General features: G+C 35.3%; 1 protein-coding gene and 1 long non-coding RNA gene across 9 annotated transcripts in view; one reads left to right on the forward strand and one right to left on the reverse strand.

The window, feature by feature from the left end:
• Nucleotides 1–27,299, reverse strand: part of LOC145101827 (uncharacterized) — a 49,940-nt gene that overhangs the window by 12,256 nt on the left and 10,385 nt on the right. The window lies entirely within an intron of this gene.
• LOC145100184 (uncharacterized) lies at nucleotides 7,561–10,847 on the forward strand. Of its 8 annotated transcripts, XR_013704872.1 has the most exons (7): nucleotides 7,561–8,585; nucleotides 8,663–8,739; nucleotides 8,859–8,913; nucleotides 9,013–9,127; nucleotides 9,247–9,381; nucleotides 9,576–9,646; nucleotides 10,045–10,847. It is a non-coding gene; the product is annotated as an uncharacterized LOC145100184 (long non-coding RNA). The 8 variants fall into 8 exon arrangements; XR_013704868.1 differs by having other exon boundaries at nucleotides 7,561–8,739; XR_013704867.1 differs by having other exon boundaries at nucleotides 7,561–8,913.

Below are 27,299 nucleotides of genomic sequence, written 5' to 3' on the forward strand. Positions count from 1 at the left end.
GTGTTTTTTTCTTTGATTGTTTCTATTAGTTATTAAGAATTGTTTCTGTTATCAAAGTTCATGTTTTGAATTAACTCACAGATTATTGTTCTTGTATTCATGCTTTGCTTATTAAGCATTGTTACCTTATTCTTTCTGTATAAAATGAACAAGGAATCTGATGAAGGATCTGAAGCAATTGATTTCTCAAACTACAATGCTATAAATTAACAGTCATTGCAACATGAGATAGGTACCAATATTCAAGCATGTTCTAAACAAGGATCTAAAGAATGTATTTTCTCAAACTATAATGTTAGTGTTTTGACAAAATCTCCCTATTTTGTTCCAACATATTGTGTATTTATGTGGTGTGTAGTATGGGCATGTGTTTTTAATCAGTTTAAATAGAAGAAATGGCATTGTATATTCATTTTTTTTTCCTATTATAGCATTGTACTTTGAAAAAGATTGAAAACACAAGTTATTATTGCAAAATAAATAAATAAATTCAAAGTATGGTGTCCTAATAAGAAAACAACTATGAGTATAAGTGTTTAATGTTGTGATATAAAGAAGTTACATAAGATGCTATAATAAAAAAAGTAAATAAAAGCATGATGCTATATCTTGTTTTTAACCATAATAGCATTAAGTAATAGTTGTCCAAATTAAGCATTTTTCACTAAAAGTATATAACTTGTGCTTAAACTGATTGAGTGCGGCGTCTGTTGGCACTGTTTTAAGTTCTGGAGTAGCTAATTTAGAGTATGCTAACTATGCAACTCCAACTGCAACTGCAACTGCTACATACCCGAACAATGATCCATATGGATATGGAAACATAGGATATGTAAGTTACTCTAGTAGTAGCTATCAGCATTAGCAACCAAATCAATAATACCCTTAACAGGTTATGTTCACCAATATCCAAACTACACTACAGATTCTAATGTTGCTTATACTGCTCAAAATAATACTCCTGTGGCATCTGTATAATATCAACAAGATTATAATAAACAATGGACAAATTATTATAACCAAATTGAAGTCACATGTGCTCCTGGGATAGAAAATGTATATTCTACAAGTGCACTCAATCTGGTGTCTCCTGTTCCTGTTCCTATTCCTGTTGTTGACAATGCTTATTCTGCTCCAAACAGCCAACAAGTGGCATCTACTGCTCCAGTTCCATCATCCACTATGTTTTCCTGTTGTGTCATTTGTTAATTATTATGTTCTATGTTACTGAATAAAATATATAATCAAAATTGATTCTTAATGTCTCTGTATTATGTTTATATGTGGTTTGGTTGTAGATACCCTGCAAACATTACTCTTCTGCGTGGAAGCCATGAAAGTAGGCAATTAACACAGGTAACAACACACAACATATTTTGATATTACTCATGAAGTAAATGAAGAGGAAAGTATTTTTAAAAATTGAAAATAAAACAAGAAGTATGAGTTAATTTGTTGTTGATGTCATCTTGGATTACTTGTTTATTAATATTGTGTAGGTGTATGGATTCTACGATGAATGTCAGAGAAAGTATGGGAATGCTAATGCATGGAGATACTACACAGATGTTTTTGATTATCTAACTTTGTCAACAATAATAGATGGAACCGTATGTTTTTTTCACAATTATCATTATGTTACAGTTATGATTTTGAATTTGTGATTTTAATACAAATTGTGTCTTTGTTTTTTTCACGGGTATTATGCGTTCATGGTGGTCTTTCACCATACATTAGGACCATTGACCAGGTTTGACTTCCTATGCTACAGTTTTATATTTAGTTTCATGTGGTGGCTTAGCTTCAATAATCTTCCTTGCCCCTGTGTTATTATTATTATTTTTTTTGTCTTGTTTTCATAACACCATTTTTCATATTAGAGTTATTGATCATTATGGTAGAAAGTGTTACAAAAATGATATTTGTTGCATGAAATTGTTAAAGAAATGGTCCCTAATAACTCTCTTTTAGGAAATTACATGTAAATTAATTATTATTCTAGTATTAATTACAATATATATGTGCGACAATCTTACTATGCATTTGTTTTGGAATCTTAATAACTTTTATATTGCTTATAATAACTCTCCTTTAGGAAATCAAAAATCATCATCTGGAACCCATCATAACAATTGGAATGGAATGGCCTATTGAAGATTCATGTCGCCAGGTATTTTAAAATTTTTCCACCTATCAAGACAAGAACAAAAAAATGTGAAAAATAAAATCAAAACGGTAATATATAATTTGCTTTACTCAATCTCTTGGTTTTTTTTGGCATGTGGAGAGTTGAGTCGGATGACACATGAACATTTTTACCTCATCCCACAATCCTTTACTAAAAATATTGATGAAAAGTTGAGATCAACAATATTTTCTTTTTACATAAATGGTCCATATAACTTACAAAATGGACCCTATTTTAATAGAAAATTACATAAATGGTCCCTATCTAGAAAAAAAATTACAAAATGGTCCCTCATGAAAATATCTCTAAATTTTGTTTCTGTTTTTATATAATTTTTCTTGAATGTAAACCAGATGAGAACTATTAGAGAAGAGCTGCCTTGAAAGAAAGATACAAGATGTTGGAATACTTCCAAATGTTTGGAAACATGCACAAAGGGGATTAATGTGCGTTTTTATTAATACTTGTGGTGGAGGATAAATTAAATTTTTGTTCCACAAGTATAGTTGATTTTTGCAGTTTCGGTCAATATTTGTGGTTCTTGTAACGTTTTTGGTCCATCTGTCTTCCAAGTAAAATAGGTCATTGATAATAGTTGATTTTTGCAATCTTGGCCCCAAAATAGACATTTTACTTGGAGTAGGCCCAAAAATGTTACAAAAACCTAATGCAAGCATCAAAATTGAAAAAAAAAAGAATTACACTTGGACCAAAAGGTAATTTACGATCCTTATTATAATTGTCTTACATCATTCATTATGGGATTTTGGGTATTTTTTTGTTTATTTAAACTCTTGAAAAATAAATATATCTTGGTTTTTCTGATGAGAATTTTTTTAACTTTTATGTAAAATGTTATTTTATCAGGTGATTGAAAAAAATGCAAGCTCATGACCAGGGTACACTAGCTCACGTGTTTACTTTGGCATCTTGTTGATTTTCCATGACAAAAAACAAGTAAAAGGAAGTTGAATTGGACTTAAAAGCTGCAAAAAAATAGGATATAGTAACCACTATGGTTTAGTCTTAAGTCAAAGGATTAATGAATATCTTACAGTTCTCAAGGTGGGATTGAATCGTGGAAGGAATGGAATGGTTTATTCCATTGGAATAAAAAAGAAAATGTCGTTTGTTTCGTATTATGGAATGAATTTTTTTTATTATTTTCTAGTGTTGTAGTTTAATTATTTATTTTATTTTATATTATAGATAGAAGTTAAGTACATATAAGTAGCCAAAATTATAAAAGCTCATGAGTATTTACCAGTAAATAATGTCATAATATTTTTGTTTATAATGGCAAATAAGAAAGTGCCACTAAAAATCATAAAATGTGTAATTAAAAGTACAATGGATTTTTGAAACAAACGAGCATTCAATGGCGCAAAATGTGTGCCACAAATTTTTTTTCTTCTACTGTGGTACATAAAAAAGTGTCACTAAAAGCCTAAAAAACTGCAGCGACTAAAGCAAAAAGTGCCACTAAAGGGTTTTAGTGGGAGCGTTTTTAGTGACGTTTACTATATGTGCCGCCAATTCTCTAAAAAACCTTTAGTGACACTTTTTTGGGTTTTTAGTGGCACTTTTTGTGTGCCACTAAATGACATATTATTTGTAGTGATATCTGATTCAAACGAGCTAAAGATATCATCAAATTGGAAACTGATAACAACGAATATATAAGTTCTATGTAAAAAAGTTGCTAATTTACAAAGATACCCTTAATGAAAAAGGGGCACGCGCTTTTTTTTAAGGTGAACATGTTAGATAAATGATTGGCTGAGAATCATTCTCCCATTCTCAACCTTTTTTATTTTCTCAATTGAACCTACCTCTCTCTATCTCTCTCTCTCTCTCTCTCTCTATATATATATATATATATATACACATATATATGTGTGTATATATATATATATATTAGTGTAAAATATATATATATATATATATATATATATATATATATATTTTACACTAATATATATATATATATATATATATATATATATATATATATATATTAGTGTAAAAATATTTTCTCAAAGTTAATTTCAATAACATAACCATTTTAAACATATGTATTTCAATATTTTAACAATATATTTTTAACATGCGTTGCGCAATGCGCGAGAATTCGTCTAGTATACTTATAAAGGAAACATTTTTCCTTTCATCACATTCATTTGAAACTCCCATGTTGTGACAACCTGAAATTTCTTCCGTTCATACCGTTAAAAATAAATAAATTCGGAATTTATTTCTACTATTGTCAGCATTATCTCGGGTCTAATTAAATATTCTAAATTCAGTACAATCGAGGTTTGGGTCCAAAAATGAGTTTTTCCAAGTCAAAGCATAGCATCCGAGTTAAACACCCCTTCGAGAGGAGTGTACGACTGCAAACTCGAGTTTACGGTCGTACAACCCCACCCTACCCCCTTGACCGAAAACTCTACCCTATATATAGGGTATTTGGCCTTCATTTCAAACTTTAAACACTTCAAGAACTTTCTATCTCTACTCTCTCTCTACAATTTTCGAGTTTTGCTTCCAAATCTTCAAGAACAAGTAAGTGATCCCTCCTTTGTGTGTTAAATCCTTCCCAAATCCATGTTGCACTCTTGATTCATCCATGGATTTCATTTTTATCTAGATCTTAAAGAATCCTCGAGAACACTTTAGTGTTTTGGAACGAAAACACCTTTCTTTGCCTTCAAATCGTAAGTATCATCCTCTTATACTAATATCTAGTTAGGATTCTTGATTTTTGCCTTGAAATCGTTACTTTTCCATGTACAAAAGGTGTTTACGGTCTAGTGTATCTCCTTAGACCATACACCCTTCAATGACCGTAAACTCATGGACCGTACACCCTTCAAAGACCATAAACCCATGGATCGTAAACTCTCTGACCGTAAGGTCATTAGACCATGAACCCAACAACCGTAGGCACCAAGGACCGTGAACTCTCTTTGGTCATGCCCTTCTGACCGTAAACTCTATATGGTGTCCATATACCCTAGTTATGCAATCATATGTGATTGTATCCCATGAATCTTAGAGTTTCCTAGCCAAAAAGGGTGTTACCCTTCTTAGTTGGTTGTCTATACACTAAATTCATAAACATACATGTCTCTATGTGTTTATTAGGATCATTGTGTGCTCAAGGTTACACCTAACACTCTGTAATCCTCTTCCAACCACACGTCAGAACCACTCACTACAGGTGAGTTCATACCCCTACACTTTTATAGTTTTTAAAACATTTTCAGGGGGGAATACAAGCTAAACATAAAGGTTTTTCACAACTTAAAAACTGATGCAATTACAACAAATTTCACGTGAAAAATTTAGATACTTTATCCCTCTTGTAATATGCGGTGCAAAAGGGATGTTTCTAAACATGATTGCATAGTTTTCAGAATCATACACGAACACAACTTACCAGTCAAACTATAATAGGTATAGTTTGGGAAATTCAACTCCGGTTTTACAGATTCAAACTATGTACAAAGTCAAACATATAAACTAATACAGGCTTAGTTTATCCATTACTACATACAGAAAGCAAGAGTATCTTGTCAAATAATTATTTTGCGTATAATTATTTATACTCTACAACGTTTACAACGATTTCGAACACGAGAACCACAGAACAACACGTAAACTAGTTAATACAGGATTGTGAGACCTATCTTCGTTATGCCCTTTGGGGTACCAATAAATCCTCACCATTAGTATAACCAGAGTCTCCTGGAGGGAGAGCGTGAAATTTGTGAATAGATCTATTCGGAACTGACAATCCCACACCTGAACTGTTAGCTATAGTTTGGCAGACACGCCTGGAGTGACAAATTTTGAAATTGTACGACGCCTGAAGAAACGTCAAGGAGGTTCATCGATCATATTAGTATGGTTATACGACTCACAATAAGTATAAACTAACCTTTGTTTACGAGATTTCTTTCTACAATAGTTTTATTTTAATTAATAAAACTGCCTATCTACTTAGTGGAGTGTATTCCAGGGACACAATCTTCAGTTTTATTTAAAGTAGAAAAATTACCTTATCTACTGGCGGTAGCCAGGGTTTTCAAATGAAACGTACCTCACTTACTGGCGATAGCCAGGGTTTTTCGAATTGAACCGACCTTATCTACTGGTGGTAGCCAGGGTTTTCAAACGGAACATATTTTTCATACAGTGACAAACAAACATGTTAGAAAATATTGGATTTTCTTGGAAAGCAAGCATACATATTTCAGAACTTGATAACAATGATTTTCCACTACAAGAAAAATCATAAATAGCTACGAAAAGTTGCTACAGAATTGTAATTCGTAGCTATTCTATTATGGAATGTGCTACAAAATGGCTTGTTATAGCTATTTTGCTACGGAAATGGCTACGAAGTTACATTCCATAGCTAAACTAGGAATAACTACAAAAAGTTACTACGTAATCAAACTCTGTAGATATTATACTACGGAATATGCTATAAAATGGTTGGTCGTAGCTATTTTTCTACGGAAATCTTTACGGAGTTGCATTTCCGTAGCTAAATCTTGAATTGTTGATACAAAATCAAAACTTGTAGCTATTTTACTATGAAATATACTACATTGTTGTTGGTTGTAGCTAGTTTGCTACGGAACTTGTTACATAATCCGTTTTCATAGTTAGTTGGCTACAAAATCGGTTACGGAATAAAAATATGTAGCTAGTTTGCTACATAATAGAAATTCGTAGCTACTTGGTGACGAAAATTTGCTACAAAAAAATCTATTGCTAATCTACAACGTAACTTATAACGGAAATGTTAAGTGTTGTTATTTGTGTATCTAAGTTGTTTTTGAATTTGTAAAATAGCTACAGAGTCTAAATCCGTAGCTATTTGGCTACGGAATATTTCGTAGTCAATTAGTTATGGAATATACTTCCGTAGTAAAATAAAAAAATATTTTACCAAAAAAATTATTGTTTTTAATTGTGTTATGATTATAATTTAATTATGATTAATAAAACTCTTTATATATTATTATAAGTTTTTTATTTATTCTTATTATCATTACTTTATATATATAAAAAATAAGTTTTTTACTTATTCTTAAAAGTGGAACAAGTTAGCAACAATAATTTTCTCAGTTTTAAACATTGGCCATAAACTTTTTCTAGTTTTACACATTAGCCATATGATTTTGAAGATTTTGTCACATTTTGTCCTTGTAGTTGTGATGTTTTCATTAAGGCATGGTATTTTTTGAGGGATTGACAGCTTAGTCCTTGGTCTCGTCCCTGGTCAATGCATACTCACGTGTTCTCTTCCTCTGCTAGGGTTTTTCCCTTTTGGACATGTTGTGCTCCTTCCATCGGCTCCCAGCCTTATATTCTAATCAAATGTCCCACCTTTCCTTAGATTACACCTCCTAACCTTCGAATTAGGTTTTTCCGTTTGTTTCCGCCGCTTCCTTCCTTCGATTTCATCTAAGCATATACATGGTGATCGATTTCATTCTGTCAAAACACTTCACACCTCCGACCTCTGCTGAACGCAAACGTCACGACCACAACTATCGCCGCCGCCACCTCTACCACCACACAGCTACCCTCCGCCGCCGCTGGTCGTCGGTTTTCATCAGCCTTTTTCGCTTCTCGCCTTCTCTGGTGGTTCTTTTGTCGACCATTATGTCCGTCATTACCAGGTCGTTAAGGTATGATCATAATGTGCAAGAAATGGAAGGTAAGCAACGAATTTAGTTACTGGCATAATTTCTCATTTCTCTTCGCCATTTAATTGATAGCTTTCAATTCTTTTGTCAACAGAGAACGGAATTGGAGAAGACTGACTTTTTTTTCTTAACCTACAACTAATTTTCTGATTTTTGAGAGGAATGTCGAATTCATAGGGTTCATTTATTCAACATCCATCTCCTACTCTAATATTGGCTTCCAGGTGAAATTATATTTGATGTTTTTCCATATATACTTTCTCTTCCATCTCTGTTTACACACTTGTTCAATTCTTTGTTTGTAATTGTGTTTTCGTTTTTGTTTATGAAGCTACTGAATGATGTTTTAGTGTTGGTATATATGCCTCTTTACTTTATTTGCCCTAAATAACACTGGACTAGGGTTCTTTTGGTAGTTTTTGTAGGGTCCATTGTCATCATCTTTTCCAGTTGATGCTTCACTACAGTTCACCAATACAATGCCTTCATTGCTAGTATGGCATCAAATCAAATTATCACCTGCAGTGTTTTTTTGGTAATTTTTGGAATTGTTGTTGCAATGAGACTGAAAGAAAGAAGAAAAAGAAGAAGTGAGGGTTCCAATTCCACATAAGGATCATGTTGGATTAATACGATTATCATCCAAATTATGTTCTTAATTTAGGGCTTTCGTATGTTATTTAACTTTCCATTATCTTATTACTCCGGGAAAATGCAACTTGATTGTGTATACCATTTGCATTTGCAGAGCATAATGATGAGGAGATTGAACAACTTAAGTCTTCAGCTGATTTTCTTGTGGAGTTATGTGATACTATTTCGTCTGTAAGAGTGTTTTGCTAATTAATTGAATTCTTCCCATTTTTCATTCTTCTTATTCTACCGACTGTGTGAAGCGAGTCTTATCTTCCACCTTTTACTTTCTGCGTGTGCTATTGTTGCAGCTAGATTATGCTAATTTTGCAAATTGGTCCCACCAAGCTGTAGTACTTATTTTGGGTATCTCCTTTTTGTTTCATTTTGAAGTCAACCCTTGCATATTTCCATTTAAAACCTATGCTCTATTCTTATTATCTTCTCTTTGTCCTTTCCCTGAAGATGCAGTCAAGAATATTTTTTCCAGGGGAACAAGTATCGAACATGTTCAAAGGGATTGTTGGTAGCTTGTCACTACGTTTAGTCAAAAAAATGTGCACCAACTCACAAAGAAACGGTAAATATTGTTTTGTTATGTAGTCATATGAGATTGTCATGCTCTTCTGAAATTGTAATTATTTTCTTGAAGCTATGTCTTTCTAATTGAGTCTCCTTTATCCAATAATTCTGTTTCAGAAGCTCATAATCAATTTGAAACTGATGCCTAGTTCCATGTTCTGCATTTGCTTCATAAGATTGGAAGTGAATCATGATTGGAAGTGATCCATTTGATTCAGCTTTTTTTGAAATGCATAGCAGTCTCTACGTTTTGTAAGTAATAAACTTCAATCATTCTCAACAATCTCTTTACTACCTATGTTTTATTATTATTATTTATATGAATGCAACATGATATGTTTCTTGTTTCTCATGTGCAATGTTGATACTCATGACCTTTGTATTATTTAGCAAGAATATTATTTGGGTTCTGAATATTTTTGTCATGTTTACTTTGTATTTCACAGGATCCAGCTTATTGAATTTTTGGTATTAGATTACCTTATAAGTTGGTCAAAGATAGATGGATTTGCTTCAGGTATGCATAAATTTTCATCATGCAAAATACATTACATGCAGTTAATTTTAAGAGTTACTACCTCATTTTCATGGAAAAGAGTCCAAATTTGACTGATATATATATATATATATATATATATATATATATATATATATATATATAATTTACAAACAAAGTGGTTTCTTGGAATTAGGGAGCAATATCAATAATAAGATCATAAACAACTCCTGCCACTACAATTAAAAAATTTCAGTATGCAAATTCAATTTTTTTTGAAATCCGCTGTGATTATATTTAAATTTTTTTGTTTATTTTTAGATTTTAAATCTCTAGTTGGTCAAAAATTAGAGATATAATGAGATTTCATACAAGAGATTTGAATGTTAATCAAGTTGTTTATAAATTTGATTTTGCAGGTTATGTTATTTTTGTTGAGGTTGTTTGTGTATTTGTAATTAATATTCAATTTTAATGATTAGGGAGCCATGTAAAAGGATTTTCAATTATGTAATATATCTATAAAAATCTATGTAACTATTAAAATTAAATTTATTGCATATTTATATATTTCAACGAATATTATAAATGGAAATTGGATTTTGTAGAATATTTTTATCGTTATGAATTTGTTTTGGAACCTATTTGTGTTATGGAACAACTGACATTGAATTTGCTACGGAACAAATGGCTACAAAATTGGCTACGAAACAAATGGCTATGGAATTTGTTACGGAACATATGGCTATGAAATTTGTTATGAAACATATGACTACGAAATTTGCTACGAAACAAATGGTTACGGAATTTACTACAAAACAAATGGCTATGAAATTTGTTATGGAAGAAATGGCTACGGAATTTGCTACGCTCCCCATTGTTACAGAATTGTTATGGAAGTGTGTTGTAGTTAAATTACTACGAAATAAATGACGTAGCAAAACTGCTACGGAAACTATAATTTTGTAGCTAAACAATTTGCTACAAGAAATATACCTACGGAATCTCATTGACAAATTCCGTAGCAACTTCTGTAGTTATTCAGGTTTAGCTACGGAATTTTAGCTTTTAGCTACGAAATTTTTTCATAGCTAAATCGAAATTTTCTTGTAGTGTTCACTACAAAATCATGCTTATAAACTCACCAGCTTTATGCTGATACGTTTTCAAAACTGCTTGTATTCTCAAGACAACAATAGACAGGTACTCTTGCCAACTTTTGGAGAAGACGGAGCATTTTGGATTCACGTCTTTTTCTTTTGTTATATACTTCTATGTACAAACTTTGTTTTCAAACAGATGTAAATAATCATATCGTAATGTAATGGATGTGTTTACTTTGCTTTCTATGATACAACTGTTGTGATACTACGTATGACGTCACCCGCCCCTGGTCGTTTCCGCCGTCCGTTCTGACGGTTCAGGGGATGTGACAGATTGCTATTAGAGCTATTGTTTATAGTGAACTAAGTATACCGAACCTTACATGGTATACAACTATAAACACTAAAGGAGCCGAAGCGCTCTGAACTAAAAGTATACTTTTAAAACATAAGTATTTTTACGAAAAGTATACAAGTATACCTACATACCAGAAACAGATTCATGTGTAGAACAAAACAAAAGTATTTGGATATTGGATACTATTGTTAAACCCGGGCAGTTATGTAATCATGTCTAAGGTCAATATAGCCTGATCAACTACATTTATTCGAGACATGACCAAGATGTGCTTGGGAGTGACTGTGGTGTTGCAGCAGACCTAAAACTTACCAAGTATCCATACAAGAAGACGTCGATAGAACAAAGCAGACAACTTAAAATACTATAGGAGTATTTTACTAGAGTCAAATTCTTTACAAAGATTCATTTCCAAGTGTTGCTACTTATTCCTTTTAGTGATAACTTATTTGCATTGGTAGCTTTTCCTTGTTTATCGCTTAGTAAAACACTCTAGCTATCATATTGAGATATATCTTGCTTCATATCTCTTGATTTGATTCCAGATCCAGCTCCTCCATCTCGTCAGTTCAATCTTGCAATGTTCCAGGCAGCTGTTACTGCCGCTATAGCTGCCGCGATGTCACAGATTAATCCTGGTGCATCTGGCGGGCCAGGAGGTGATACTCATCCCTAAAATCATGAAGGTAGTCAGGGACACCAGAAGGAGTGCTCCTATAAAGACTTGATGAACCCAAAACCCACATCTTTCGACGACAATTGAGGTGTTATTGCCTTGACTCGATGGTTTGAGAAGATCGAGTCCATTTTCGAAATTTGTTCCTGTTCTGAAGCTAACAAGGTGAAATTCGCCGCTTGCACTTTCACCAACAAAGCATTGACCTGGTGGAATGGTAGGGTAAAATCCTTAACCCTGCCAGTAGCAAATGTTATGGGTTGGGAGACCTTGAAGGAGCTCATGCTAGCTGAGTACTACCCTCGGGGAGAAATGCAGAAACTGGAGTACGAGCTATGGAACTTGAAGATGAAAGGTTCCGATATTGCTGCCTACACTTCTATGTTTAAAGACCTAGCGCTTCTTTGCCCAGGAATGGTCACCCCGGAAAGCAAAAAGATAGAAAGATACATTTGGGGATGGATGCCCCCAACTCAAGGGAATGTCTTGGCTGCCAGGCCAACCATGTTTGATAGCGCCAAGTGCCTGGCATAAACTCTCATAGATCACAACGTTGATCACGATAAAGTGACAACTACTCCTGAACCAACTAAGGGAAGTGGTGAGAAAAGAAAGTTCTGGAAGCAACGAAAGGGCCAGTCTTCGCAGGAGCCCTCCAAGAAACAACATACGGTGACAGTTCACGTTGCTATTACTCCCGCCGCTGCTCCTGCCACTCAAGCACCTACCAACATATATACTAGTACTCTCCCTTGGTGCAGCAAGTGCAACTATCATCCTTACATTTCCGGCCCATGCCGTGAAATGCTCTGTAACAATTATGGCAAGAAGGGTCACACGGCTCGAAGCTGCAGAACACCATCCCAACCAACCAATCAGGCACCTGGAGCAGGTGTTGGTCAAGCCTGTTATGGCTAAGGGGAAGTCAGGCATTATAGAAGAAAATTCCCCAAAGCAATAACAACTGGAAACACAGGGAGAGTGCTAGCGACGGGGAAAGAGGAGGCAGTTGCTAATCCTACCGTTGTTACGGGTACATTCCTCCTCGACAACTCTTTTGCATGCTTTCTTTTTGATTCTGGTTCGGAGAGATGTTTTGTTAGCCATGCATTCAAACATATTCTCAAACATAAACCCCAACTGCTAACCGAAACATTTACCGTCAAGATGGCTAACGGTGAGAAGGAGAGCACTAACGACATTTTCATCGGTTGTACCCTTACCTTAAATGACCATTCCTTTCCCATCGACCTCATGCCTGTTTCCATAAAGAGTTTCGATGTCATCATCGGTATGGATTGGTTGAGCCCCAATCGTGCTGATCTTTGCTACGAAAAAGCTATTTGTCTCAATCTCCCCTTTGGTGAAACCCTCATGATTTATGGTGATAAACTCAGTTCGAACCTTTGTATCATTTCATGTATCAAAGCCCAGAAACTTCTGCGAAAGGAGTGTCATGCATTCCTAGCCCATGTCATTAACGAGAGAAACAGGAAGTTAAAAACCTCGAGAGCATCCCCGAAGTCTGCAATTTTCCTGATGTCTTCCTGAAGAGCTTCCGGGAATTCCTCCCGAGCGCCAAGTCGAGTTTCACATCGACCTAATCCCCGGAGCTACCCCCGTAGCTAAATCCCCATATCGTCTAGCGCCAGCAGAAATGCAGGAGTTATCCAGTCAGCTCAATGAGCTACTTAGTAAAGGATTCATCAGACCGAGTTCCTCACCCTGGGGAGCCCCGATATTATTTGTGAAAAAGAAAGATGGGTCTTTTCGGATGTGCATCGACTATCGTGAACTAAACAAGCACACCGTCAAAAACCGCTACACTTTTCCTTGGATCAACGACCTCTTCGATCAACTTCAAGGAGCTAGCTACTTTTCCAAAATAGACCTCAGATTAGGGTACCATCAGCTATGAGTCTACGAGAGTGATGTTCCTAAAACAACATTCCGGACTCGATATGGTCACTACGAGTTTGTAGTAATGCCCTTCGATCTAACCAACGCACTGACAATATTCATGGACCTGATGAATGGGGTGTTTCGTCCTTTCCTGGACAATTTCGTCATCGTATTCATCGACGATATACTTTTCTATTCCAGAAGTGAAGAAGATCACAGACAGCACTTGAGATTAGTGCTAGAGACTCTAAGGACAGAGAAGCTGTACCCAAAATTCTCTGAGTGCGAATTCTGGATTCGAAAAGTAACCTTCCTGATGGGTTTTGGTCATAAGACATCCTATGTGCTCATACAAACCCTGATGCTTGGATCTAGGTTTCTCTATTGTACATGGTTTGAATCCAAGACTATAAACCCTAATTCTGGCATATGGAAATCAATATTAACATATAATTAGGTTTAAGATATTACCTTGATTGTTATGTAGCAATAACAATCCTAATTCCTCCTTTGAATTGACTTTGGAAGGCTTAGAGTCACAAGTGTCACTCCTCTAATGGTTCACAAACACCATAAGCAAGAGGATGAAGAGGAGAGATGATGGAGGCTGCCCAAAACGTGTTCTAACCCTAGAAAAGAAGTTCCCCCTGTTTTTGAGCCTTAAGGGTTCTATATATAGTGAGGCTATTAGGGTTATCTAACAAGGAAACCCTAATTTGGTTGCTTAAGCCCTAAGCAACCCATGGAGCCCTTTCTTAAATCCTTGGACGACTTCATATGGGCTTCCCCCATAGAATTCGTCCACCTTATAATAAAAGGCAATCCATGGCCCAAATTGCTATTATCTTATAATTACAATTCCAGTACCTTAAGTTTAATTAATCTCTTTTAGTCACAAAACTAATTACCAATTAATTATTGACTAATATTAATTAAACAATATGATTTATCCTTTAATATATTATTCCCATAACATATTAATAAATCATATTTAATCCTTTCTCTCCATAATTCATCCTATCAAGTTGCTTTGGTGAAGGCAACCCAAAAGGACCATGCACCATCGGGTCAAGTACATACCAAAATAGTTATGGACTTAGACACTAATCCAACAGTCTCCTACTTGGATAAGTCTAACAACTATTCTGCGTATGACTTCAGATCCTGATCTGCAATCATAGCTTTCCAAAGCCGCTGTCAACTCTGATCATATCAGATACGCGTGTCCTTAGATAAGGGATCATATATTCCTCCATTCTAGATATCATATGAGATATGATTTCAAATCATTCTCTTTGTACTATATCTCGATTTCCGATTTATGACGACTGACTAATTGAACAAATCAAATTAGCCCTAGCCCGACCGAGCATTTACGTTTGTCATCACTAAATCATCGAGGGGCCCAAAGACATCGCTTTTATCCTACCTTGGATAAAAGGAAAGGATAAAATTTGATACAATGCTTGCTTGCCCTCACTCACCAAATCACACACAACAATATGTTTTATAACACCAAGTTACTAGTGCATTTACATATTATCAATGTGCCACCGATTTGTAAGATACAACTCACACATCTCGGTTTCAAGAATATAAGATGTTATAGTCTCACTAATCACTCGTGATACAATTTCATGGAGTGATCCAAGTGAGCGTGGGTTTAATCCAATGCTCAAATTCATATTCATAAGCACTCATGAATGTTGCAGCAAACATTTGCTTATGTCTAATACACTTTTAGACAATCCACACACCAATTCACGACAGTCTTCATTCATATCTACTTCCAACATATGAACGACTGTGGCCCGTTTGAATAATTCGATTATTCTTAATAAACTCAATTGTTTTGGAAGTCAAAACATGCAAAGTGAAACACAAGAATAATACTAATCCCATATGGCCTCAAACCTTTGAGCATAAATAAAACACCTTTTATTTATCACCATATCGATTACTCATTATTTGTCGTTTCGGGTAATCAACTTCTTACTTGAATTATTACACTTGTCCTATGCTCCTAGCATGCACACAATGTTTACCTATGGTTCTTACTTTGTGAAATAGATCAAATTGAACACACTTCCAATCATTCTCATTTCACAACTCCAAATCTTTTTTCATAAGTGAAAAAATATCAAATTCTTGCTACTTATAGAATATGCTAGATTCTAACATTCTATGCAACGATCCTTTCGTAATGTCACTGCACCAAAGTCACAGAGACTATTGCCAATGATATTACAAAGTCTTCTATCGGAGATTGTTACAATACAATTCCTATGATGTCTCTCACTCAAAGTACATTCCTTTGAACATCCTTTTGCATAAAAGTTTCTAATCTAGACATAGATTTTCAATATTCAATTCCCAATATGGAAACACTTCCATATTTTCCATATGACAACTCATTCTTAATAGAATCTTATCTATTCGTAATGATGTCGATATAGTCCATCCAATATGGAAACATTTCCATGATTTCCATATGACAACTCATTCTTAATAGAATCTTTTCTATTCATAATAATGTCGATATGGTCCATCCAATACCATGCTTCCAACTACTCACAAGTGACCAATCCTCGTCAAACTTTGGATTGTCCTTTGATAGTTGTTTAATTATTTTAGTCAAAACCAATTCTAGTCCCTTTTCCCTCTAAATGCACTTGACATTTGGAAAATTTTAGAATGGTCAAACATTAAATCATTTGCAATCGATCCTATACCCGAAGCGTATGGGACACGATGCATAATGTTTTATTTGCTATGTTCTCAAAATTCGAATTGTGAAGAGGAATGCCGTAATCATAATCGAAATTTTAAGAACACACTATGTACCCTTGACTAAATATATTAACATTTCTCAACCTAATCCTTTAGATTTGAAATGAAGCATAATATTCTCTCCCTTAATTATAGAAAAACAACCTTTCAACTCTTACAACTTTGCAAAGTATGACTCTTGTTTTCTATAATTAATATTGCTAACCTTGCAATACTTTCCTTAATAATCATACAATCATAACTTTTATGCTCCCACTATCATGATGATTATTATAAAACATAACACTTATGCTCCCACTAGTTTCGACATATATTCATAAACATCTTAACTTTCAGAAAAACAATGCTAATTGAATTTCTTAAGTTCATGTTTCTAATACTTAGTGCTTTGATAATCTTTTATCAAGGCTTCTTGAACTTATACACCTTTGCCTTCGATAGTTCATATGTGTGTGTAAACAATTGCCAAACCTCACAATTCAAATTATGGAAAGGGATGTCGTAACCATAATTGAATTTGAGAATGCAACTTTACAATCACTATCTTCTTAAGATCTTTCTTAGTGAAAGCATTTCCTCACAATCATTTTCATGAAGGAGGAAATCTTATGACACTTAGATTTAAACGGTGTATGTGTTCCTATCCATGTGAATTTGTTAAAACTAAAGTTTATGACAAATTCAAACTCATATGGACCGAACTTTCTTAATCTTGATTTCTTGCCTTATGGTAGCACAGCTGCCCACCACGTCTTCCAAGTAGTTAACTAGCTCACCTTTTCCTATCAATGTACCTTTCATTGATTAAGGTGCTTTGCCTTTTATGCGTTCAAAATGAGAACTCATAGGACTCACATGCATAATTAACTTGATTGGATTGGCCCAGAAACAAAATAATGTCTTCACGATAGGTTGTAAACCTCAACTCGTGTGCTAGTGATGATCGATAAGGTTTATTTGATTTGTTCTTGAAACCTTTCAAGACTATTAAGACTCCCACTGACTCCTTGACATATAAGATTCTCTTGTCAATAACCATTTCTTGACAAAACAAATATTCAAGAGTTAGTGTAGCTTTTTATCAAAACACTTCATAAATTGGTCTTAGTTGGTCTTTGTCTTATCCAAGACATCACAACTTTCCACATTTGATGAATGTTATAAACCTTTTAATACTTGTCACTCATTGTCACAATCTTAACTCTAAGACTTGTTTTGGAACGAAGTATGATTGACTTCTTGATTTGACCATTTCTTCCATCTTTGATTCCTCTTCTTGGACATACAATTGTACCAAGACTCACTTAGAGGATCAATTGAGATATGGTTCTTAATCATTAAGACCTATCATAAAGCATAAAAGGTACTCTCCCTTCTTCTTAGAATGGAGAAACTTTTATCTTTCTGCCTACTTGATTCTTCTTATTCATTCTACTATTGATTTAAACCTTTTCAATCAATTCATAATTACACTTAATCTTATAAGTATAATCATATTTACTAAACCTTTAGTAAATCATGACGAATATCATTGTTACTTTTATGGTGGACTTGATTAGCACGCAACTTTGTGTGTTCGATCTCCTAGTCCTTCACTTGACACCTTGTCAACGAATTAGTCTAATTTCCAAATATGAAATTTCTCATTCATCGTGCAACCAAGTTGCATGATTCCAAATTTCTGTCCAATTAAAACTTGGGCGATGAGAAACTCTCCCTATTTGGTAAATTCTCGACTTTCCATAAATAACATAATAAGAACCAAATCCATTATTGCTAATAATAGAAACATTTTAACATCAATTTTTTCATACACGCCATTGTAAGGATAAATAAATAATATAAAATCAAAATTTATTTTTATTGCGGAAAAATTTGTCCTTAAAATGCAACTCATTGAAAAACTTATGCTAATACATCTTTCTTAGCAATCTAATTCTAACTCTAAGTAGTAGCTCAAGAATCTAATCTTCGAGAAATGCGATCGAAATCCATTCCTACACGGTTAGATTCTGCTCACTTCTTCCCTTAAGCTTCCTTTCTTTTCTTCGATCCTACAAAACATCAATAGTAATCTCATCACATTATGTATTAAGAATCTAGAATAGAAGCTTAAAAGAGTTAGTCAATGGATTTTACCTAAGGCAGAGCCATACGTTTTGACTCTCCCATCTCTTAGATCTCTTAGGTAAATAGGGCAACTTCGTCTCCAATGCCCCTTCTCTTGGCAATAAAAGCAAATTGACTCTTTTGGAACAGAACATGGAACTACTTCAAACATTGCCTTTCTCTTATGATCAAACTTTTCGAACATAGCATGTCTTTCGTTGCCATTCTCTTTATCCATAGAAGTCTTGAAGGCAGATTCACCAATCAACTTTGCTTTTTCTATTGCACCAAACCATTGCTGATTCAGCAGAAACAAGCATATAGGTGAGATCTATAAGGTTCACATCGTAGTTCTTCATATAGTACTCTCTTACGAACTCACTATATGAGTTAGGAAGTGACTGAAGAACCCAATCAACAGACATTTCCTCACAGAAAACAGATCCCAACATTCTTAACCTATCAATGTGTGACTTCATCCCTAGGACGTGTGCACACACGGACTTTCCTTCTTTATGTTTACTTGCCAAAAAGGGCTTGATTGATCTTGTACTTTTCAAGCCTTTGAACTTGTGGGTTAGGGAGAATAATTGGAGGAGGTAGAGGAAGTGAAGCATGATTTCTTGTTCCTCGATCGAATCGTGGAATATCATCTTCATGTGGAATGCTTGTTCCACGGGATTTGAGAAGACCATAGTTGTCGAACTTTGACATCTACAAGACGGGAGAAAAACGAATTCAAGTTAGTTGATCGATAGAGTCCTTAGTAAATCACCCAAATGAAATACTAAGGCTAGGACCCAACACAATATTCTACAACTCGGGAGAGGGATGCTGTAACCCAAATTGCAGAACATTTGAAGGTAAGTGAATGACGATTCACTAATTTCCACCATGAAAAACGAAAAAGAAATTTAAGTTTTAAATCTATGAAAAACTCCTAGATCCTTTGAGATACATTGAACTTTCAATGACATGTTTATATCTCGATATGCCCCTCTAGTTTGTGACTGGGATGCCGAGGATCACAAAGCGGGTGTGAATAACCATGCAAACTTACATGGTTCCCTCACATGTTACAGTGACCTATTCGATGTGCCGGTAAACCACACACGCTCCACCGAACTATGACAAACATTGAGTCACCCTTTTCTACCTTTGCTTAGAACCATTTAGTGTGCCGGTAAACCACACACGCTCCACTAACGTCTTTGCAAGGGCACAAAGTGTAATTTCATGGAATTGCATCAATTCACTTTTTCCTAAGTAATTAAGATTGGGAATTTTATGAAAACATTTAATTACTTTTATATTTCATTATACTTATAATGGAAGGTTTTGTCCTATCCTACCCGTTCGGCTAACGACCCTCCACTAGTCAAGAGTGCGGTGGGTAAGAGTAGATAGCCATTCAATCGCCATTTTATAGGCAATTTCCTTAAACACCCCTTATTGACTAGCTTCGTGAATGAGGCCTACTAACGGTAAGACTGACTTTTACTCATACATATATATAATGTTAGACTTTTAATGTTATATATAGTATAGGGTGTATTTTATACTTTCAAAATACTAGGTGGTCTAATTTAACAATTATACCTTTAATTCAATTAAATTGTAAACCTAAACTTTTATGGATTTATTAAACTTCTTTTAATTATACACCTTAATTAATTAATAAAACCATAAGGGTGTGATTTGAACTTTTTCAAAACAATACTAGAGTTTTAGAATTTAACATTCCTAATTAAACTTTTAATCAACTTTTAAATTCCAAAACTTGAGAGCAAGTTTTGAAACATTTCAACACATTAGGGTTTCAACTATTTAAATTTCAAAACTACAAAACTATTGGGTTCAAATTTAAACTATAAAACCTAAAGGGCAAAATATGAAACTTTTCATAACAACAAGGATCAAATAACAAATAATCTAAACTAACATTTAATTACATAATTATCCATATTTGATTTGTTTAATGATTTCTTGCAAAACAATTTATCAATTTACTCAAAATAATTATTCAATTATCTTATAAGGAAACAATTATCTTATTAATTGATAAATATCCTCTATTAGATCAAAAATATAGTCAAATATATCATATAATCGGATTAATATTGATCTAACATGATAAGGTAACTATACCAATGCAAAAACAGCAAGAAATCCCGAGATAAGCTCTATCTGACGAGTTGACTCGTCGAGTCAAGCCTGGACTCGTCGATTCACCTTGGACTCGGCGAGTTCAGCTATGGACTCGGCGAGTCCAGCCTCCAAAACACCAAAAAACGAATTTTTTGAACATGTAATGCATCAATACAATTGAAACCAGTCTAGGCTCTGATACCACTGGTGGGTTTTGGTCATAAGACATCCTATGTGCTCATACAAACCCTAATGCTTGGATCTAGGTTTCTCTATTGTACATGATTTGAATCCAAGACTATAAACCCTAATTCTAGCATATAGAAATCAATATTAACATATAATTAGGTTTAAGATATTACCTTGATTGTTATGTAGCAATAACAATCCCAATTCCTCATTTGAATTGACTTTGGAAGGCTTAGAGTCACAAGTGTCACTCCTCTAATGGTTCACAAACACCATAAGCAAGAGGATGAAGAGGAGAAATGATGGAGGCTGCCCAAAACGTGTTCTAACCCTAGAAAAGAAGTTCCCCCGTTTTTGAGCCTTAAGGGTTCTATATATAGTGAGGCTATTAGGGTTATCTAACAAGGAAACCCTAATTTGGTTGCTTAAGCCCTAAGCAACCCATGGAGCTCTTTCTTAAAGCCTTTGACGACTTCATATGGGCTTCCCCCATAGAATTCGTCCACCTTATAATAAAAGGCAATCCATGGCCCAAATTGCAATTATCTTATAATTACAATTCCAGTCCCTTAAGTTTAATTAATCACTTTTAGTCACAAAACTAATTACCAATTAATTATTGACTAATATTAATTAAACAATATGATTTCTCCTTTAATATATTATTCCCATAACATATTAATAAATCATATTTAATCCTTGGTCTCCATAATTCATCCTATCAAGTTGCTTTGGTGAAGGCAACCCAAAAGGACCATGCACCATCGGGTCAAGTACATACCAAAATAGTTATGGACTTAGACACTAATCCAACACTTCCTAGGTCATGTGGTAAGCGAGGAAGGTATACATGTGGACCCCTAAAAAATCAAAGCGATAGAGAATTGGTTAGCACCAAAGACGCCCACAGAAATCCGTCAATTCTTGGGTCTCGTTGGCTATTATCGCAGATGTATCCAGAATGTTTCTAGAATTGCCAAACCCTTAACCACTCTGACCCAGAAAGGTGTACCCTTTTGTTGGAGTGAAAAGAAAGACACAAGGTTCCAGACATTAAAGTAGGCCCTATGTAGCGCACCTTTCCTGTCTCTGCCCGAAGGGACAGAGGACCTTGTTATTTACTGCGATGCATCCAATCTGGGTTCAGGCTGTGTGGTTATGCAGCGGGGAAAGGTTATCGCCTATGCCTCAAGACACCTGAAAACACACGAAGTCGACTACACAACTCAGGACTTAGAGTTGGGAGTAGTAGTCTTCGCATTGAAGATATGGAGACATTATCTCTACGGAACCAAGTGCACTATCTTCACTGACCATAGAAGCCTGCAGCACATCTATGACTAGAAGGAGTTGAACATGAGGCAACAACAATGGGTAGAGCTACTCAGCGATTATGAGTGCGAAATATGCTACCATCCTGGCAGGGCCAATGTGGTGGTAGATGCCCTTAGCTGTAAAGAATGCTCAGTTCGTAGGGTGAAGGCACTAACAATGGCCATCCATTCCCACTTACCCGCAAAAATTAGAAGGCTCAGCAGGAAGCCTTAAAACCAGAGAACATGCCGAATGAAGACTTGAGAGGAATGGATAAGAACCTAGAGGTCAAGGGAGACGGAGTCTATTATTTCATGAATCGGATCTGGACCCCAAAGTTTGGTGGTTATAGAGAGGTTGTCATGAACGAAGCTTATAAGACCAGATACTCAGTTCATCCAGGTTCGGACAAAATGTACCTTGATTTTAAGAAACTATATTGGTGGCCAAACATGAAAGCAGAGATTGCTCCCTTCGTGGGCAAGTGCCTGACTTGCGCCAAAGTGAAGGCGAATATTAGAAGCCCTCAGGTTTGCTTCAACAGGCGGAGATACCTGAGTGGAAGTGGGAGAGGATTATCATGGATTTTATCACCAAATTACCCAAGTCTCCGAGTGGGTACGATACCATTTGGGTAATAGTCGACCGATTGACAAAATCCGCTCACTTCCTGCCAATCAAAGAAAACTTCAAGATGGAAAGACTCACACGAATCTACATTCAAAAGATAGTTAGACAACATGGTGTGCCTGTGTCCATTATCTCCGACCGAGATAGCAGGTTCACTTCGAGGTTCTGGCAGTCACTACAGAAAGCTCTAGGAACTAAGTTGGACATGAGTACAACTTACCATCCTCAGACAAATGGGCAGAGTGAGAGAACCATCCAAACCTTGGAAGACATGTTGAGAGCATGTATCATTGACTTCGGTAAATCATGGGACACCCATTTACCCTTGGTCGAGTTCTCCTACAACAACAGCTACCACACCAGTATCAAGGTTGCGCCTTTCGAAGCCCTTTATGGCTGCAAGTGAAGATCCCCTCTGTGCTGGGCTGAGGTGGGTGACACACAGCTAGCCAAGGGACAAGTCCCTGATAGCACTCTCAGGACCAGAAATCATCCGTGAAACCACTGAAAATATTGTGAAAATCAGAGAATGACTGAAAGCCTCACGAGACCGACAAAAGAGCTACGTTGATAAACGATGAAAACCCTTGGTGTTCCAGATAGGAGACTATGTTCTGTTGAAGGTCTCACCCTGTAAAGGCATGATACGCTTTGGAAATCATGGAAAGCTAAATCCAAGATACATAGGACCTTTCGAGATCCTCGCTAGGATCGGTCCTGTAGCCTACAAACTTCGTCTACCCCGAGAACTTAGCAACATTCATCCGGTCTTCCACATTTCGAATCTTAAGAAATGTTTATCCGAGGAAACCCTTGTGATCCCTCTCGATGAGATTGAAATCAACGAGAACCTAAACTTTGTGGAAAAACCAGTCGAAATCATGGATAGAGAAATCAAACGAACGAAACAAAGCCGCATCCTGATAGTGAAGGTTCGTTGGCATGCCAAGCGGGGACCCGAATTATTTGGGAGCATGAAGATCAGATGAAACAGAAGTATCCGCATCTTTTTATAATCCATGATTTGTATTCTATGTTCGAATTTCTGGACGAAATTCCCTCTAACGAGTGGATGATGTGACACCCCGAAATTTCTTCCGTTCATGTCGTTATAAATAAATAAATTCGGAATTTATTTATGCTATTGTCAGCATTATCTTGGGTCTAATTAAATATTATAAATTTAGTGCAATCGAGGTTTGGGTCCAAAAATGAGTTTTTCTAAGTCAAAGCATAGCATCCGAGTCAAACACCCCTTCGAGATGAGTGTATGATCGCAAACTCGAGTTTACGATCGTACACCCCCACCCCACCCCCTTGACCGAAAACTCTACCTTATATATAGGGTATTTGGCCTTCATTTCATACTTTAAACACTTCAAGAACTTTCTCTCTCTACAATTTTCGAGTTTTGCTTCCAAATCTTCAAGAACAAGTAAGTGATTCCTCCTTTGTGTGTTAAATCCTTCCCAAATCCATGTTTCACTCTTGATTCATCCATGAATTTCATTTTTATCTAGATCTTCAAGAATCCTCAAGAACACTTTAGTGTTTTGGACCGAAAACACCTTTCTTTGCCTTCAAATTGTAAGTATCATCCTCTTATACTAATATCTAGTTAGGATTCTTGAGTTTTGCCTTGAAATCGTCCCTTTTCCATGAACAAAAGGTGTTTACAGTCTAGTGTATCTCCTTAGACCGTACACCCTTCAATGACTGTAAACTCATGGACCGTACACCCTTCAAAGACCGTAAACCCATGGACCGTAAACTCTATGACCGTAAGGTCATTATATCATGAACCCAAGAACCGTAAGCTCCAAGGACAGTGAACACTTGGACCGTGAACTCTCTTTGGTAGGGATGAGCATATGGTCCAGGGAACCAGTCGGAACCGGTAGCGAAACCGAAACCCGATGGAACCGGTCGGGCCGGGACCGGGACATTATTTTTGTGGGTATTTGGAACCGGGAACTGGTAGGAACCGGAACCGATATAACTGGAACCGGTAGAACCGGCTAAAACCGGAACCGTATGATGCTATTTTTCGAGGACCAGTTCCAACATTTGAAAACACGACAAGAACCGATAGGAACCGAGAACCGGTAGAGCCGCCGAGCTGGTTCGGTTCTTGATTTTGGTTGAAGCTGGTTCCCGGGTCGGGTCCGATTCAGGCTGGTTCCTGCCGGTTCGGTCCTTTTGCTCATCCCTACTCTTTGGTCATGCCCCTCTGACCGTAAACTCTATAGGGTGGCCATATACCCTAGTTATGCAATCATATGTGATTGTATCCCATGAATCTTAGAGTTTCCTAGCCAAAAGGGTGTTACCCTTCTTATTTGGTCGTCTATACACTAAATTCATACACATACATGTCTATATGTGTCTATTAGGATCATTGTGTGCTCAAGGTTACACCTGACACTCTGTAATCCTCTTCCAACCACACGTCAGAACCACTCACTACAGGTGAGTTCATACCCCTACACTTTTATAGTTTTTAAAACATTTTCAGGGGGGAATACAAGCTAAACATAAAGGTTTTTCACAACTTAAAAACTGATGCAATTACAACAAATTTCACGTGAAAAATTTAGATACTTTATCCCTCTTGTAATATGCGGTGCAAAAGGGATGTTTCTAAACATGATTGCATAGTTTTCAGAATCATACACGAACACAACTTACCAGTCAAACTATAATAGGTATAGTTTGGGAAATTCAACTCCGGTTTTACAGATTCAAACTATGTACAAAGTCAAACATATAAACTAATACAGGCTTAGTTTATCCATTACTACATACAGAAAGCAAGAGTATCTTGTCAAATAATTATTTTGCGTATAATTATTTATACTCTACAACGTTTACAACGATTTCGAACACGAGAACCACAGAACAACACGTAAACTAGTTAATACAGGATTGTGAGACCTATCTTCGTTATGCCCTTTGGGGTACCAATAAATCCTCACCATTAGTATAACCAGAGTCTCCTGGAGGGAGAGCGTGAAATTTGTGAATAGATCTATTTGGGACTGACAATCCCACACCTGAACTGTTAGCTACAGTTAGGCAGACACGTCTGGAGTGACAAATTTTGAAATCGTACGACGCCTGAAGAAACGTCAAGGAGGTTCATCGGTCATATTAGTATGATTATACGACTCACAATAAGTATAAACTAACCTTTGTTTATGAGATTAATTTCTTTCTACAATAGTTTTATTTTAATTAATAAAACTGCCGATCTACTTACTAGAAGGTATTCCAGGGACACAATCTTCAGCTTTATTTTAAGTAATAAAACTACCTTATATACTGGCGGTAGCCAGGGTTTTCAAACGAAACGTACCTCACTTACTGGCGATAGTCAGGGTTTTCAAAAGGAACATATTTTTCGTACAGTGACAAACAAACATGTTAGAAAATATTGGATTTTCTTGGAAAGCAAGCGTACATATTTCAGAACTTGATAACAATGGTTTTCACTATAAAATCATGCTTATGACCTCACCAGCTTTATGCTGATACGTTTTCAAAACTGCTTGTATTCTCAAGACAACAATAGACAGGTACCCTTGCCAACTTTTGGAGAAGACAGAGCATTTTGGAGTCACGTCTTTTACTTTTGTTTTATACTTTTATGTACAAACTATGTTTTCAAACAGATGTAAATAATCATATCGTAATGTAATGGTTGTGTTTACTTTGCTTACTATGATACAACTGTTGTGATACTACGTATGACGTCACCCGCTCCCGGATGTTTCCGCCGTCCGTTCTGACCGTTCGGGGGTGTGACACATCTATTTTTTCTTTCACCACATTCATTTGAAACTCCCATAACTTTTCAATTTCTTTCTAATAATAATTATAAGTTGGTTAATAAGGTTAAATAAATATCAAACCAAAAGTGCAATTATATATCAACTAAATTTCAATATTAAAATAATATCTTACTTCTACTTATAAAGTTATGTTTTTTTTAACTTTTAACATATTATAGTTAATTATTAGTTTTAATATATTGTTGGATGTAAACCATTATCATTTTAAAGATACAATTTTAAAACAATTTGTATAAAATACTTACATTATTAATTTAAATATAAAATTACAGGATCAACTTAAATATAAATTTTAGTTTAACTTAAACAACCCAAAAAATATTTTGTAAATAGTTAAAAGTGATAAATTGTAGTGTCTTTCTAATAATGATTATAAGTTGGTTAATAAGGTTAAATAAATATCAAACCTAAAATGTAATCATAAATAAACTAAATTTCATTTTTAAAATAATATCTTTACTTCTATTTATAAAGTTATGTCTTTAACTTTTAACATATTATACTTAATTTATTAGATTTAAAATGTTGTTGTAAGTAAACCATTATCAGTTTATAGTTTCAACTTTTGAACAGTTTGGACAAAATACTTAAATGTTAATTTAAA

This window comes from Lactuca serriola, chromosome 4 (genome assembly GCF_051521515.1).
Source record: "Lactuca serriola cultivar US96UC23 chromosome 4, Lser_US96UC23_V15, whole genome shotgun sequence".
Lineage (NCBI taxonomy): Eukaryota > Viridiplantae > Streptophyta > Magnoliopsida > Asterales > Asteraceae > Lactuca > Lactuca serriola.